The sequence below is a fragment of the Triticum urartu genome, chromosome 6 (assembly GCF_003073215.2).
Source record: "Triticum urartu cultivar G1812 chromosome 6, Tu2.1, whole genome shotgun sequence".
Classification (NCBI taxonomy): domain Eukaryota; kingdom Viridiplantae; phylum Streptophyta; class Magnoliopsida; order Poales; family Poaceae; genus Triticum; species Triticum urartu.
The window spans coordinates 140,979,227-140,993,524 of NC_053027.1; positions in this window are offsets into that span (position 1 = coordinate 140,979,227).

Consider the following 14,298-nt stretch of genomic DNA (forward strand, 5'->3'; position numbering starts at 1 on the left):
TTGGATAATGTTGGGAACAACAACCAGAGGTGATGCACATTTTTTCTACACATTTTGGATTTTTGAATCAATGCATAAATATATGATTTGGAGCTGTTTAAATTATATAAATATTTTAATGGCTCCAAAAATGTTGGGAATTGGTGAGGGCCTCTGGAATATTATATCTAGATCCCACAAATATTTTCAGCATTTATGGAAATGTTTTAACATTTCTTTTAGATACAAAATAGAAGAGAGAAAAAGAAAACAGGAAATAAGAAAACACTTACCTGGCGCTTACCTGGTCGCCCAATAGGACTGGCCTAGCTAGGCCCAACCCACCACCGCAGCCTCGCAGTCGTCTTCCTCCCTGGACATAAGGACGAGCGCGTGCTCGCCGCGCGCTGGCCACGCGCCTCGCCAGCTCCTGCTTGCCGCTCCCCGTCGACGCCCTGGCCTTCTATGGAGACGCCACGCAAGCCCCGACCCCCTCTCACTCTCCCCCGTGCTTCTCCTCTCCTCTGTCACCCTCTCTCGCCCGCATCCGAGCGCAGCCGACGCCACCGCTCGCCGTTGCCACGACCGCTGCCTCCCCCTCGTCCCTCCGTCGTGTCCACGCGCTCTGCCGCTGTGGGCTACGCCTCCTCGATGAGACACGCGGCGCCGGACGCCTCGAAGCACCGTCCCCGACCCCTTCATCCTCCTTGGATCGCCGGAGATTCGCCTCGCCGCCACGCTCGCTCCGACACCTCCCTGGCCCCGCCGTCTGCACCGGAAGACTCGCCGTGAGCCACTGAATTGCTCCCCTCCGCCTTTTTCTTCATGCACAACCTGTAGCCGCTGCCCCACGAGCACCCGAAGCCGCCGTCCGCCATGTCCGGCGAGCTCCATGCCCCTGAGCCCCTCCGCTCCTGCTAGTTGCTCCGGTGGGCTCCAGTTGCCCTTTAGGTGCTGCCTAGCACCTCCCGTTCGCTCGCCTCGAGCTGCAGCACCCCACCCACGCATAGCCGAGCTCCGGTCGCCGCCGCGAGCCCTGCTCCGGCGAGCTCCGCCGCCCCCGCGACCTCCCCTATGCCCAGGTGGATGCGGTCGAGCGCGGGCTACCGATTGGTAGTCCCCGCGCGCTCTTCCGCCGCCAGTAGCGCGTTCCGGCGAAGCACCGCTGCGCGGTTTGGTCGTCGCCGGCCAAACTCCGGCGAGGCTGACGTGGCGGCTTAATTAGCGCTAATCCCACAGCCTAATCCCCCCCTGAGACTAACAGTGGGCCCCAGAGCCAAGTCAAACCCTGGTCAGTGCGGGTTTGACCTGGGGTTAACCCCAGTGTCACTGACGTGTGGCCCCCACACGTCAGGTTTGACCTGGTCAGCCCTGCTGACGCCTCTGTGACGTCACGCTGACGCAGTAATTGATTTTCTAGATTTTAAATAATTCAGAGAATTCCAGAAAATAGTTAAAACTTCTAAAAAACATAGAAATTAAACCGTAGCTCAGAATGAAATAATTTATATATGAAAAATCATCAGAAAAATGCAAGGAATCCGTTTATGCCAGTTTCATGCATGAAAAACCAACTTATACTTGCTGTATAAGTGAAAACGTAATAATGGCACGTTATATACTTAATTTGGGGTTTGCATATGAACCCTTGGTTCATATGGACTTCAACCAAATTGATGCTAGATGCATTAGGGCAAATCATAGAATCTTTGAAATGTCATCTTCATGCATCATATTGTTGCATATGGTTGTTTATTGATTGCTGGCACCGTCCCTTCTCGATAGGTTCTACCCCGGAAGGTGTCCCGAGTACCTGTCTGAGGAGCAGTGCTTCTTCGTGGATCTATCAGGCAAGTAACCCCCCTTGAGCATCTCAATAAATCCCACTCTCTCGCTCTTGCTCCTTTTACTGCATTAGGACAACAACGATTCAAACTACTACTTTCTGCCGCGGTAGCTGAACCCATTCCTCTGCATGACCTGTCATTGCCACAGTTAATAGTTGAAACCCACTAGCATGAGTAGGAGTTGCTTGAGCCTTGATGTGCCTACTCATCCATGCTTGATTTCTTTATGCCAGCTATGCTTAGAGTTGTGTCAGGTCTGATTCATCGGAATGAATCGGAGTGGTGAACATGTCCTACCAGTAAAGGCTAAGTGTGTGTGAACACGTTTTGGTAAAGGTAGCGATGAGAGGCCATGTAGGAATACATGGTGGGTTGCCTCATTGGAACCATCCCTAAGCACTGAGTTCTGTGTATGTTATCCAAGTCCAGTTACTACCACACATTGGGTTCCGGTCATCCGGCCCCTCTCGGCTTATTAATCCACTTGATCTCTGTCGAGGAGTTGCAACTAGTATCTGGCGTTTTTAGGTAGTGCTACTTGTCTACCAGGTGGTGTCCGACGGGACGGGCTTGGGACAGACTAGGCACCGTGGCACGGTGTACCAAGTGGCACTCGGATGGTGGGCTTGGGAACCCTGCACACATCGTTCGGGGCCGTGAGTGACACCCCGGCCGGATCTCCTTGCGGATGGAACCTGAATAGGCGATAAACCTGGACGAGAGACTTGTGTTGTTAGTCAGGTCATGGCCGACACCCTCGCCCAGCTTCCGCTTGAAGGTTGCCGAGGTACATGACGTGTACAGGGCTATAAGTGGCGAGAGCGTGTGTGAAGAAGTACACCCCTGCAGGGTCAACATTATCTATTCGAATAGCTGTTTTCCTCGGATATGGAAACTTGGAGGACTTATGTAGTACATAGACAACTTGAAGTGGATACTCTAAAATCCGCAAGATAAGCGTGAGTGCTATGGATGGCCTTCTCGCAGGGAGACGGGAACGGATCCACAGTGGAGTATTGATATGGTGAATATGTGGACTCGTGTGCGTCTTCTCGCCTCAAAGAAGTTTCTGATACTCGTAGTATAGGTTAGCCACTGAGTCAAAGCTGGCTTGCTGCTGCTAAAACTCCACCACCCCCTTTGTTGATAATGTTGCATATGTAGATAGTTCTGATGTAAGACTTGCTGAGTACCTTCGTACTCACGTTTGCTTATTTATGTTTTGCAGTTGGTTACACTAGTGACTTCGACGAGTAGCTTGTATCCCAGCTACGATCTTGTACCCTTGGGAGGGTCGTGTTTAGTCAGGCTTCTTAGTCTTTTCCTTTTGTAGTTGTCTGTACTCAGACATGTAATGCTTCCGTTGCTTGTACGCTCTGAATGATGGGTCAGGAGACCCCTGTTTGTATTGAATGCTATGTGTCTCTTCTGGGCCTTTATCTATATGAGTTTGAGTTATGTTGTGATGCCATGTTGTATAGCACATACTTGCATGTTATGCGTACGTGTAACATGTATTGCTATGTGTGGGATCCGTCAACCTAGTTGTTTACCTCTGGTAGCCTCTCTTATGGGGAAATGTAGTCTTGTGCTTCCATGTGCCATAGTAGTCCGCTACAACCCGGTTCACCGGAGTCCTGCTAGCCCATCACTACTGCTCCGGAACACGTGACTGGCCGGCATGTGATTCACTTCGTTCCTGTATCTGTCCCTTTGGGGAAATGGCACGCGGTGACATCCGGAGTCCTTCCTAGTCTGCTACAGCCCGGATTCCTGGAGTCTTGTTAGCCCAGTGCTACAGCCCGGATTCATACGCTGTTGACCGACATGCTCGTGGTTGATTCATGTATACCTGTCCCTGTAAGTTAGTGCCACTTTGGGTTCACGACTAGTCATGTCGGCCCGGGTTCTCTGTCATATGGATGTTAGCGACACTATCATATACGTGAGCCAAAAGGCGCAAACGGTCCTGGGCCAGGTAAGGTGGCACCCGTGGGAATACCGTGCGTGAGGCCGCAAAGTGATATGAAGCGTCACATGCTAGATCGGTGTGACTTAGGATCGGGGTCCCGACAGCGCTGGTATCAGAGCCTGACTGACTGTAGGATTACCAAGCCAAACTGGTCGAAGTTGAGTCTAGAAATTCTTTTGTTATATAAGGGAATTGATTGTGGAAGGGAACGTAAGGCTCTTTTACACCTTTACCTCATGTCATTCTTTCTGAGTCAGCCTCTTCTTTTCTACGAGGGTTAAGGCCTAGGATTCTCCTCTATCTCTCAGGATAATGTGTTACTAAACCGTAAAGTCTTAGGATTGTTGGGTTGTGTCTCCATACAGTTCTACTACTTCCGTGTGTCCTCAGTTTGACCCAGAACCTTGATATTATGATGCTGATTGATTATGCTATTCCTTTGATGAATGTCTCAAAAATCCTTTTGAGCATTTACAACCGTTATGCTGCCAAAATTGTCCCAAGATTTCAAGAGTTTCCAATGCTTTTGCATTACATTCCGCATCCTTATGTCGATGCTAATTCCATCCTTGTTTCCCTGGTTTTTGTGCCAGGATGTCGTCTGCTAACCGAGGTTCAGTTGCTCATAGCAAGAACCACGGAGATGGTAGGGATGAGGATCCTCCTGACCAGCCTTTGATGACAGAGTTCTTGTTAGCATCCGAGAGGAACAAGCGTGAGACTAACCGCTTGGTAGCACAGATTGAGCAGAACACCGCACATCAGCGTAAGAAGTTGGTTTCCATCACCGACTTCATTGGTCTGAAACCACCCACCTTCCATCATTCCATTGAGCCACTCGACGCGGATGACTGGCTCCGAAGCATCACTCACAAGTTGCTTTCTGCGAATGTGGCTGAAAGTGACAAGGTCATCTATGCTACCTATCACCTGGAAGGTCCTGCTAGTATTTGGTGGCAGAGCTATGAGGCTATGCTTCCAGCTGGTCTGATTCCTACGTGGAAGGATTTCACCGAGGCTTTTCGTGAGCACCACATTCCTCAGGCTCTCATTGACCGCAAGAGGGAAGAGTTCTGTAGATTTACCCAGGGTAAGCTACCTGTTGATGCTTACTGTAGAGAGTTTGGAAGCCTCGCCCGCTATGCTACAGAAGAAGTGTCCATGGACTCTAAGAAGAAGGTTAGATTCCGGAAGGGTCTCAACCCTAAGTTGCGTCGTGATCTCCACCTGCATCATTGTGATACTTTCGAGGCTCTTGTGAACAAGGCCATTAATGCAGAGACAGCTCAGCTCACTTACGAGGAGTCTCGTAAGCACAACCATGATCTGGGTTCTTCCTCCCGCTCTGGCTCTCAGAAGCGACGGATTTGGATTCCGAACTCAGCTCTTCCACCTGGATATGCACCGAGGCCATCCGATGTGGCACCTCACCCAACTCAGCAACGTGCTCCACCCAGGCCTATTAGTGGACCACTTGCCAATGTAGGTCCACGTCCTACCTCAGGAACTTGCTTCACCTGCGGAGAACCAGGACACTACGCATGTGACTGCCCTCAATCCAGTTATGCTCCACCCCAGTCTGAGAGGTCTGTTGGCCATGAAAAGCCATCAGTCAAGATGATCAGTACCAAGCCAGCCTCCATTTAACGAGCATGTGTGCACCATGTCTCAGCTACAGATGCTCAAGATGATCCCGACGTCGTACTGGGTACGCTTCTTGTCAATTGTCATCCAGCTTCAGTTCTGTTTGATACTGGAGCATCCCCACTCCTTATCCGAAGGTTATGCTCGGTTGCATGACATGTCATTTTGTGATATGCCAACTCCACTAATAATCCAGACTCCTAGTTCCAAATGGAAAACCTCCAAGGTAAGCCATGGTAATGAAATCCTTGTTGACAGACTGGTATTCCTTGCTTCTTTGATATCTCTCAAGTCCGCAGATATTAACATCATCTTGGGTATGGACTGGATGACAGCTCATCATGCCAAGATCGATTGTTACACCAGATCTGTTCAACTTACACATCCATCTGGCAAAATAGTCACTGTCTCTACTAGAGTTGCAAGGCGTCAACTCTATTCTCTTAATGCCAGCCCTCTTCCAGACCTTGAAGATATTCCGGTAGTTCGTGACTTCCCGGATGTTTTTCTAGAAGAACTGCCAGGTGTCCCACCTGACAGAGATGTAGAGTTTGTCATAGAACTTGTCCCAGGAATTGTTCCAATCTCTAGGAGACCATACAAGATGGCACCTTTGGAGTTAGCCGAGCTTAAGAAACAACTTGATGAGTCCTTGCAAAAGGGTTTCATCCGTCCCAGTTCTTCTCCTTGGGCTTGTCCTGTCCTCTTCATCAAGAAGAAGGATGGTACGGATCGGATGGTTGTAGATTATCGTCCCGTTAATTTGGTCACGATAAAGAACAAGTATCCGCTCCCCAGGATCAACGACCTGTATGATCAGCTCGCTAGATCCTCAGTCTTTTCCAAGATGGATTTGAGGTTAGGCTACCACCAAATCAAGATCAGAAACGGGGACATCCCCAAAACGGCCTTTGTCACTCGTTATGGTCAATACGAGTACACCGTGATGTCGCTCGGCCTAACCAATGCTCCAGCTACTTTCTCCCGCTTGATGAACTCGATCTTTATGGAGTACTTAGATAAGTTCGTCGTGGTTTATCTCGATGATATTCTTATTTACTTGAAGAATGAGGAAGAGCATGTCGAACATCTTAGGCTTGTGCTAGAAAAACTCGGAGAACACCACCTTTATGCCAAGTTCTCTAAGTTTGAATTTTGGTTGCCAGAAGTGACCTATCTGGGCCATGTGATCTCTGGTAAGGGCATTGCTGTCAATCCCGAGAGAGTCAAAGCCGTTCTTGATTGGACTCCACCCGAATCGTTCAAACAAGTGAGGAGTTTCCTTGGTCTAGCTAGTTATTGTCGCCGCTTCGTTGAAAACTTCTCCAAAGTGGCCAAACCCCTCACAAAGCTTCTCAAGAAAGATAAAAGGTTTGAGTGGACCCCACAGTGTGAGCACAGTTTTCAGGAACTGAAAAGACGCCTGACTTCTGCGCCCATACTCGTGCCACCGGATTTCACTAAAGACTTTGTTATCTATTGCGACGCTTCACATCAAGGACTAGGTTGCATTCTTATGCAGGATCGTCATGTGATTGCCTATGCATCTCGACAGTTGCATCCACATGAGGAAAATTATCCTACACATGATCTAGAGCTTGCAGTTGTAGTCTATGCCCTTAAGAGTTGGCGACATGAAACGCCCTCGATGCGGCTATATCTCCCACGTGTCGAAGCACGACTTAGAGGCATAACCGCATTGAAAGCAATGTCGCAAGTGAGGTAATCTTAGCACAAACCATGTAATACATAAGGGAAAGAGATACATAGTTGGCTTACAATCGCCACTTCACACAATACATGAGTAAAGCATTACATCATCCAAATACAATCAAGGTCCGACTACGGAACCAAAATAAAAGAAGAACCACAAATGCGACAAGGTCCCCGATCGACCCCAACTGGGCTCCACTACTGATCAACTAGAACGAAACAACACAAAGGACAAGATCTTCATCGAGCTCCTCCTGAGCTTGGTTGCGTCATTTGCACGGACTCATCGGCACCTGCAAGCTGGTTTTGGAAGTATCTGTGAGTCACGGGGACTCAGCAATCTCGCACCCTCGCGATCAAGACTATTTAAGCTTATGGGTAAGGTAAAGGTATGAGGTGGAGCTGCAGCAAGCGACTAGCATATATGGTGGCTAACATACGCAAATGAGAGCAAGAAGAGAAGGCAAAGCACGTTCGATAAAAGTATGATCAAGAACTGATCCTAAAACAACCTACGTCAAGCATAACTTCAACACCGTGTTCACTTCCCGGACTCCGCCGGAAAGAGACCATCATGGTTACACACGCAGTTGACTCATTTTAAATAAGTTAAGGTTCAATTTATCTACAACCGGACATTAACAAATTCCCATCTGCCCATAACCGCGGGCACGACTTTCGAAAGTTCAAATCCCTGCAGGGGTGTCCCAACTTAGCCCATCACAAGCTCTCACGGTCAATGAAGGAATAGACCTTCTCCCGAGACATTCCGATCAGACTCGGTATCCCGGTTGTACAAGACATTTCGACAGGGTAAAAATAAACCAGCAACACCGCCCGAATGTGCTGACAAATCCCGATAGGAGCTGCACATATCTCTTTCTCAGGGCACACCGGATCGTCCAAACTTCCGGTAGGCTAGCCCAGAGTTGCCCCTGGTGGCCACCGGCGGCTGACAAGTTGGACCAACACTCAGAGGAGCACCGGCCCGGGGGGGGGGGGGTAAAATAATGATGACCCTCAGGAGCGCGACTCCCAAGGGAAAAGAAAAGGCTAGGTGGCAAATGGTAAAACCAATGTTGGGCATTGCTGGAAGAGCTTTACTTAAGGCAAACTGTCAGGGGGGTCCCATAATAGCCCAACTGCGAAAGGAACGCAAAATCCGGGAACATAACACCGATATGACGGAAACTAGGGCGGCAAGAGTGGAACAAAACACCAGGCATAAGGCCGAGCCTTCCACCCTTTACCAAGTATATAGATGCATTAATTAAACAAGATATATTGTGATATCGCAACAAGTAAACATGTTCCAACAAGGAACAACATCTCCATGTTCCAATAAGGAACAAACTTCAATCTTCACCTGCAACTAACAACGCTATAAGAGGGGCTGAGCAAAGCGGTAACATAGCCAAACAACGGTTTGCTAGGACAAGGTGGGTTAGAGGCTTGGCTTAAAAATATGGGAGGCATGATAAGCAAGTGGTAGGTATCGCAGCATAGGCATAGCAACAGAGCGAGCAACTAGCAAGCAAAGATAGAAGTGATTTCGAGGGTATGGTCATGTTGCCTGAAATCCTGCAAGGAAGAAGAACGAGTCCATGAAGAAGACAAACGGACGTAGATGAATGGGTCCTCACAAACACGATGTAACCGGAACCAAACCGAAGAAGCAAACACCGGAAAGAAGCACACAACATAGTAAACAACCAACACATGAACATGGTATGATATGCGAGATGCGGTATGCGATGCATATGCATGATTTGCAAGGGAATGCATGAACCTGGCCTCAACTTGGAAATCCAAGTGCGCCACTGGAAAGATGAGATGAAATCGCTTGAAAACGATATAAAGATCACCGGAATCAGAGTTACGGTTTGGAAATGGCAAGCAATTCAAATATGGCACCGGTCTGCAATTTACAGCAAGTAGCCATCTAAATGCAATGAGATGAACATGCTACAGCACCCAAACATGGCAACAAAATACATGGTTGGAATCCATTCATGATTCTTAACAAAAGTCTAGCACTGAGCTACGGCCAAATCGTCCCTTAGTGACCTTAAAGCATGGCATGGATCTACTCAAAGAGCTTAACAAAAGTCCCTTAGTGACCTTGAGCCAAAAGGGATCGGAAAATACAATTGCAAGCATGTGAACATGGCAAAAACATAATCAGTTCTCAGACTTAGTGAAAACTGGAGCATGCTGAAACAGATATCAAGTAGGCATGTTTACGAGCTCGATGCACTCACTACAGAGCAAGTCATGACAATCTAAGCATACACCCATCAAGAAAACACATTATGCAAGCTAGACATGACAAGAACAATAACATAGCATGCACGGATCAACTACAACACCCTTGGCAACATCGCTAACAAGTAGACAATCTGCCCAGATTCACGAAATAGCAAAAGTAGAGCTCGATTGACTCAAGCTAGGGTGCTCCATAATTGCAAACACAGACATGGATGGATAGAGCACTACAATATTAACAAAACATCCTTACTGATCATCCTCAAAAGAGGCACGGATCACTAGGAAACAACATGAACATATGGCCACATGAGATAAACAACTCAAGGACTTAGTGGAAATACTAAGTCCCTGAAATCAGCATTACCAAGTGCCTCACTTTGCAATCTTGTGCTAGTCACCACACACATCACAAAAATACATGGGTTGCACCTCTGGAAAGATGGCAAAACCCTTAACAAAACATATGTAGAGCTCATGGGCATATCATGCACACAATAATCATGGCAAAAATGACAAATATCTAAATGGAGCAGCAGATCTGACAAATAACTCAAGTAGCACTCTTCTAACAGAATTTCGGGCATCAAGATGAGCTCAAATGAAAATTATGCAATGAGATGAAATGATGTACTCTCTAAGACGATCATTTTGATACGCTATATGCACAAATCGGAGCTACGGATGCAAAGTTACGATGCGATGAACATGGGCACATGAATCTGGGAATTTTGGGGACTTAGTGAAATTTATACCTCCGGAAAAGTCAATGGCGGACGGGGATATCCAGGACGGAGCGGGTCGGGACGAGGGGAGGCGTTTGGTTCGTGAACCGGTGGATCTGGTCCCGATCCGCCAGATCCACCGGAGGTGAAGACGAGGCGGCGGCCGGAGGTTGAAGCGGCGGCGGCTAGAGGTTGAAGCGGCGGCGGCGGCGGAGGTCGCCGGCAAAGTCGGCGGTCGGGCGCGGCTCGCGGAGGCAGGGGAGCGGGGCGCCTGCAGCTAGCGGCGGAGGAGGAGTCGGCTCGCCGCTCGGGCGGAGGCGGCGCCGGCGAAACGGCGGGAGCGGCTGGAGCGGCTCCGGTGGAGCTCATCGCCGGTGGAAGGTCGGCGAAGGCGGCGGTGGCGAGGCGCACTAGAGGAGGCAGGAGCGCATGGACGCTCGGGTGGCGGCGCGAGGGAACGGGCCCCGCGGGCCCGAGATGGGCCTGGCGGGCCGCGGCAGCAGGCGGAGGCAGAGTGCCACGTGGCGAAGCCAGATTGGCTGCGGGCGGCGGCGTTGAGGACCGGACATGTCCGGCGGCGACAGAGACGCGTCCGGTGGCGCGAGGAAGAGGGAGGGTAGGGTTAGACCGCGAATTTGGAAGGGGAGGACATATTTATAGGTAGAGGGAGCTAGGAGAGTCCAAATGAGGTGCGGTTTTCGGCCACGCGATCGTGATCGAACGACCGAGATGATGGAGGAGGTTTAGGTGGGTTTTGGGCCAATTTGAAAGGGTGTTGGGCTGCAACACACACGAGGCCTTTTCGGTCCCTCGGTTAACCGTTGGAGTATCAAATGAAGTCCAAATGGTACGAAACTTGACAGGCGGTCTACCAGTAGTAAACCAAGGCCGCTTGGCAAGACTCGGTCCAATCCGGAAATGTTTATTACCCGCACATGAAAAGAAGGTAGAAATGACCACCAGAGGAGATAGGAGCGCCGGAATGCAAAACGGACAACGGGGAAAATGCTCGGATGCATGAGACGAACACGTATGCAAATGAAATGCACATGATGACATGATATGCAATGCATGACACGCAAGCAATGACAAGGCAACAACAGCAAATAACTGGACGACACCTGGCACATCGATCTCGGGGCGTTACAACACTCCACCACTATGAGAGGATCTCGTCCCGAGATCTAGAATGGCACCGGAGGGGCAACGGAAGAGAAAGAGAAGAGGTAAAACTAAGTTGCTTCTTTGACCAATTAGTGAAGCCAAAGAACCTTGAAAAGGTTGAGCAAAATGAAAGAAAGAAGCCATGGAGAAGAACAAAGTTGAAAGCACTCTGTTAAGAAAGAGGAACAAGGAAGAACAAATTCGAACATCACACCGGTTGAGAAGGGATGCAAGACTTGATAAAATGAAAGAACTTGAGGAGCGGGCACACACTCCGGTTAAATGGATAAGCACGAAAAGAACATGATCCTGACAGAATGAAAAGATGGGTTGAAGGGAGCAACATCACAAAGCCTTCGGAACAATATTAAGAATGGAATGGAATGAACGAAGGGAAACAAGGTCTTGAGGAAGCACGCTTACCACAAATGCTAGAACGGAGTTATTGAAAAAGCAACAACGAAAAGAATAAGCTTGATATGGTCTTGTGGAGTACATCTCAAATCATAAGGTGACAACCCGCCACTCACGGAAAAAGAATTGGATTGATATCAACAAGGAGACGAGAAACTATATCGCACCGGAAAGGATAAATGAAGAAATTGGATCATTTATAAGCACCATAGATAGCAACAATCCTTAGGGAAGGCTTTAGGTGAAATATAACCCAAGATAACTCCAAAGAAGAGATTGATGGATTTAAAATACCTCATTCTTAATAACATGTGAATCAGGAAATATGAACTCAAATTACCAAGAATGACATAATACCACCTCCAATGATATAGAAGAAAGAGTTGCACTCCAGATAGCAAAATGAAGAATGCTTGAATTCCTCTGAAAAGAATCTTGATGAACACTTCTAGAAGGAATTAAATCTTTGATGAACCATCATGTAGAACCTCCATGAAGAACTCCGTTAACAAAAGAATGATCAAACGGAAAGAAAGGGTAGTTGAAAACACAAGGTGGAACCTTGAAAAGATTTAGACAGATCTCCGTGATTACATAATTGCGAGAGCTTGGAACTCTGGGAAATAAAGATGAGCACTTGAAACCAAGAATATGTATGATGAACCACTCCGGAATAAGGAATTGAATCATTTGGATGAAACAAGAAGAAGAATTACATTATGCTTATCCTTCACCAATTAAATTGATGACAATCAACGGATTTGACATATTAATTATTCTCATAGAAAAGATTAAGAGAGATATAGTGCCAACTTGGGAAGGTCTTCTATGAACCACGGGTAGGATTGACAACGAATAAATTGATAAGGAAGAGAAATCTGGAAGAACCACCGTAAGAAATGAAAATGAACGAAGAAAAGACAAAGGAACACCGGGAAGAATTATGAAATGAACGAAGATATTTGAGAGAATTTATATATGAGAGAACGAAGAGATCATGCACTGATTAGAGGATATTTGATCGATGCACCGATACGATTTGGGGAATGGTAGCTGAAACCTGAGAATGAATAAGTCTTCTAAAATGATGGGCTTCGGAGAAACAAACTGAAAAGTCTCTTGAATTACTCCCGATTGGTGGAAAGAATTCTCACAACCGAAAATGATTATGAGAGAATGGCATAAAGCTAGAATCACGAATCTTGAAGAGAAAAGAGCAAGACTGAGAGAAAAATTCTTCGTCGGTCTTCAAAATCCGAGAATGACGACTGAAACACCACCATGAATTATTTAGACCTTCGGAAGAATCAAAACGAAGAGGTTGAGCCAACGATGAAAAGATTTTGACAGATCTTGGAGAAGACATTTGACTGATGATAAATCATTCTTACGTCAAACTTCGAAAATAATTTAAGAATACCTCCAGGAAAATAAGAAGAGTCAGGTAAGATCCTGGAAAAAGACCTGTGGGTTAGGACCCACTCAAAAGAACACCGTTGAAAAGATTTCAAAGAGAGGTTGCATCGGTTGAATTAAAAGACCTGAAAGAGAGAACATCCTCGAAGATATTGAATAACTGCAGAGTGGAAACACGAATCTTCAAGATATCTTGAGCACTCCGGAACAATTGAATAGCGAGAAGAGGAATGAATATGAGGTGCACCGGCATGAGAAAACATTTGAAATACGGAAAAGAATATGAACAACACCGAAAGCTTGAATTGGATCCACCAGAGAAGAAAAGGCAAATATTAGTATCTTCATGAGAATCACCGGATAAGAACATTGAAGGAGAAGAATGGAGAGACTTCACATCAATAAGATGGATACACGATAAAGAAATCCGAGTCCTAGGATAAACAAGGGTGGGAGGGTGGGAAAACAAAGACAACTTGGGATGGATGAACGAACACCGTTGAGAAAGCTGAGATTGGATCTTGCGGATGTTGAAATGTTCGGATCCACTTGAAGAGAAACACACCGGTGAAAAGGATTGACATGACAATCTCGATTATCATGAAGGATTGGTATTCACATCGGAGTATGAAAACACCATTTGGGGAAGGTATGGAATCAACATTTGACTTCGAAGCAACTCGAATACCACAACTCAAAACAAAAACAAAGGATTGGCTTGCGGAATAAGCCGGAACAAACATATGATAGAGATTTCGTCCGAAGTTTTCGTGGTGGGGCCTACACAGGCTCGATCGTACAGCACCATCATGTACAAGGCAGTGCACATGACATACGAAGCGTCCCTGAGTCGGCATAGCCAAGGACTCTTTAAGACACAACGAGACCACTGTAAAACCAACCGTGAATAGGCGGACCACTAGACGTCGAACCCCAATTTCATAGCATACATCTGTCGGAAAGATATCCTACGAGCTACTTGAATTCCCACTTATAAACTCCCAAAATTTTCCGGTTATGCAATCAGGTGTTGGGGATACAGGGGAAGCATAATATCTCACCCAAACTAGCAAATCCTACATCCAGCTATATCCATCCTTCAACACATAACCAAGAAACCTTCGGAAATCATCTACCTCAACCTTCGAAAAGCATCCGT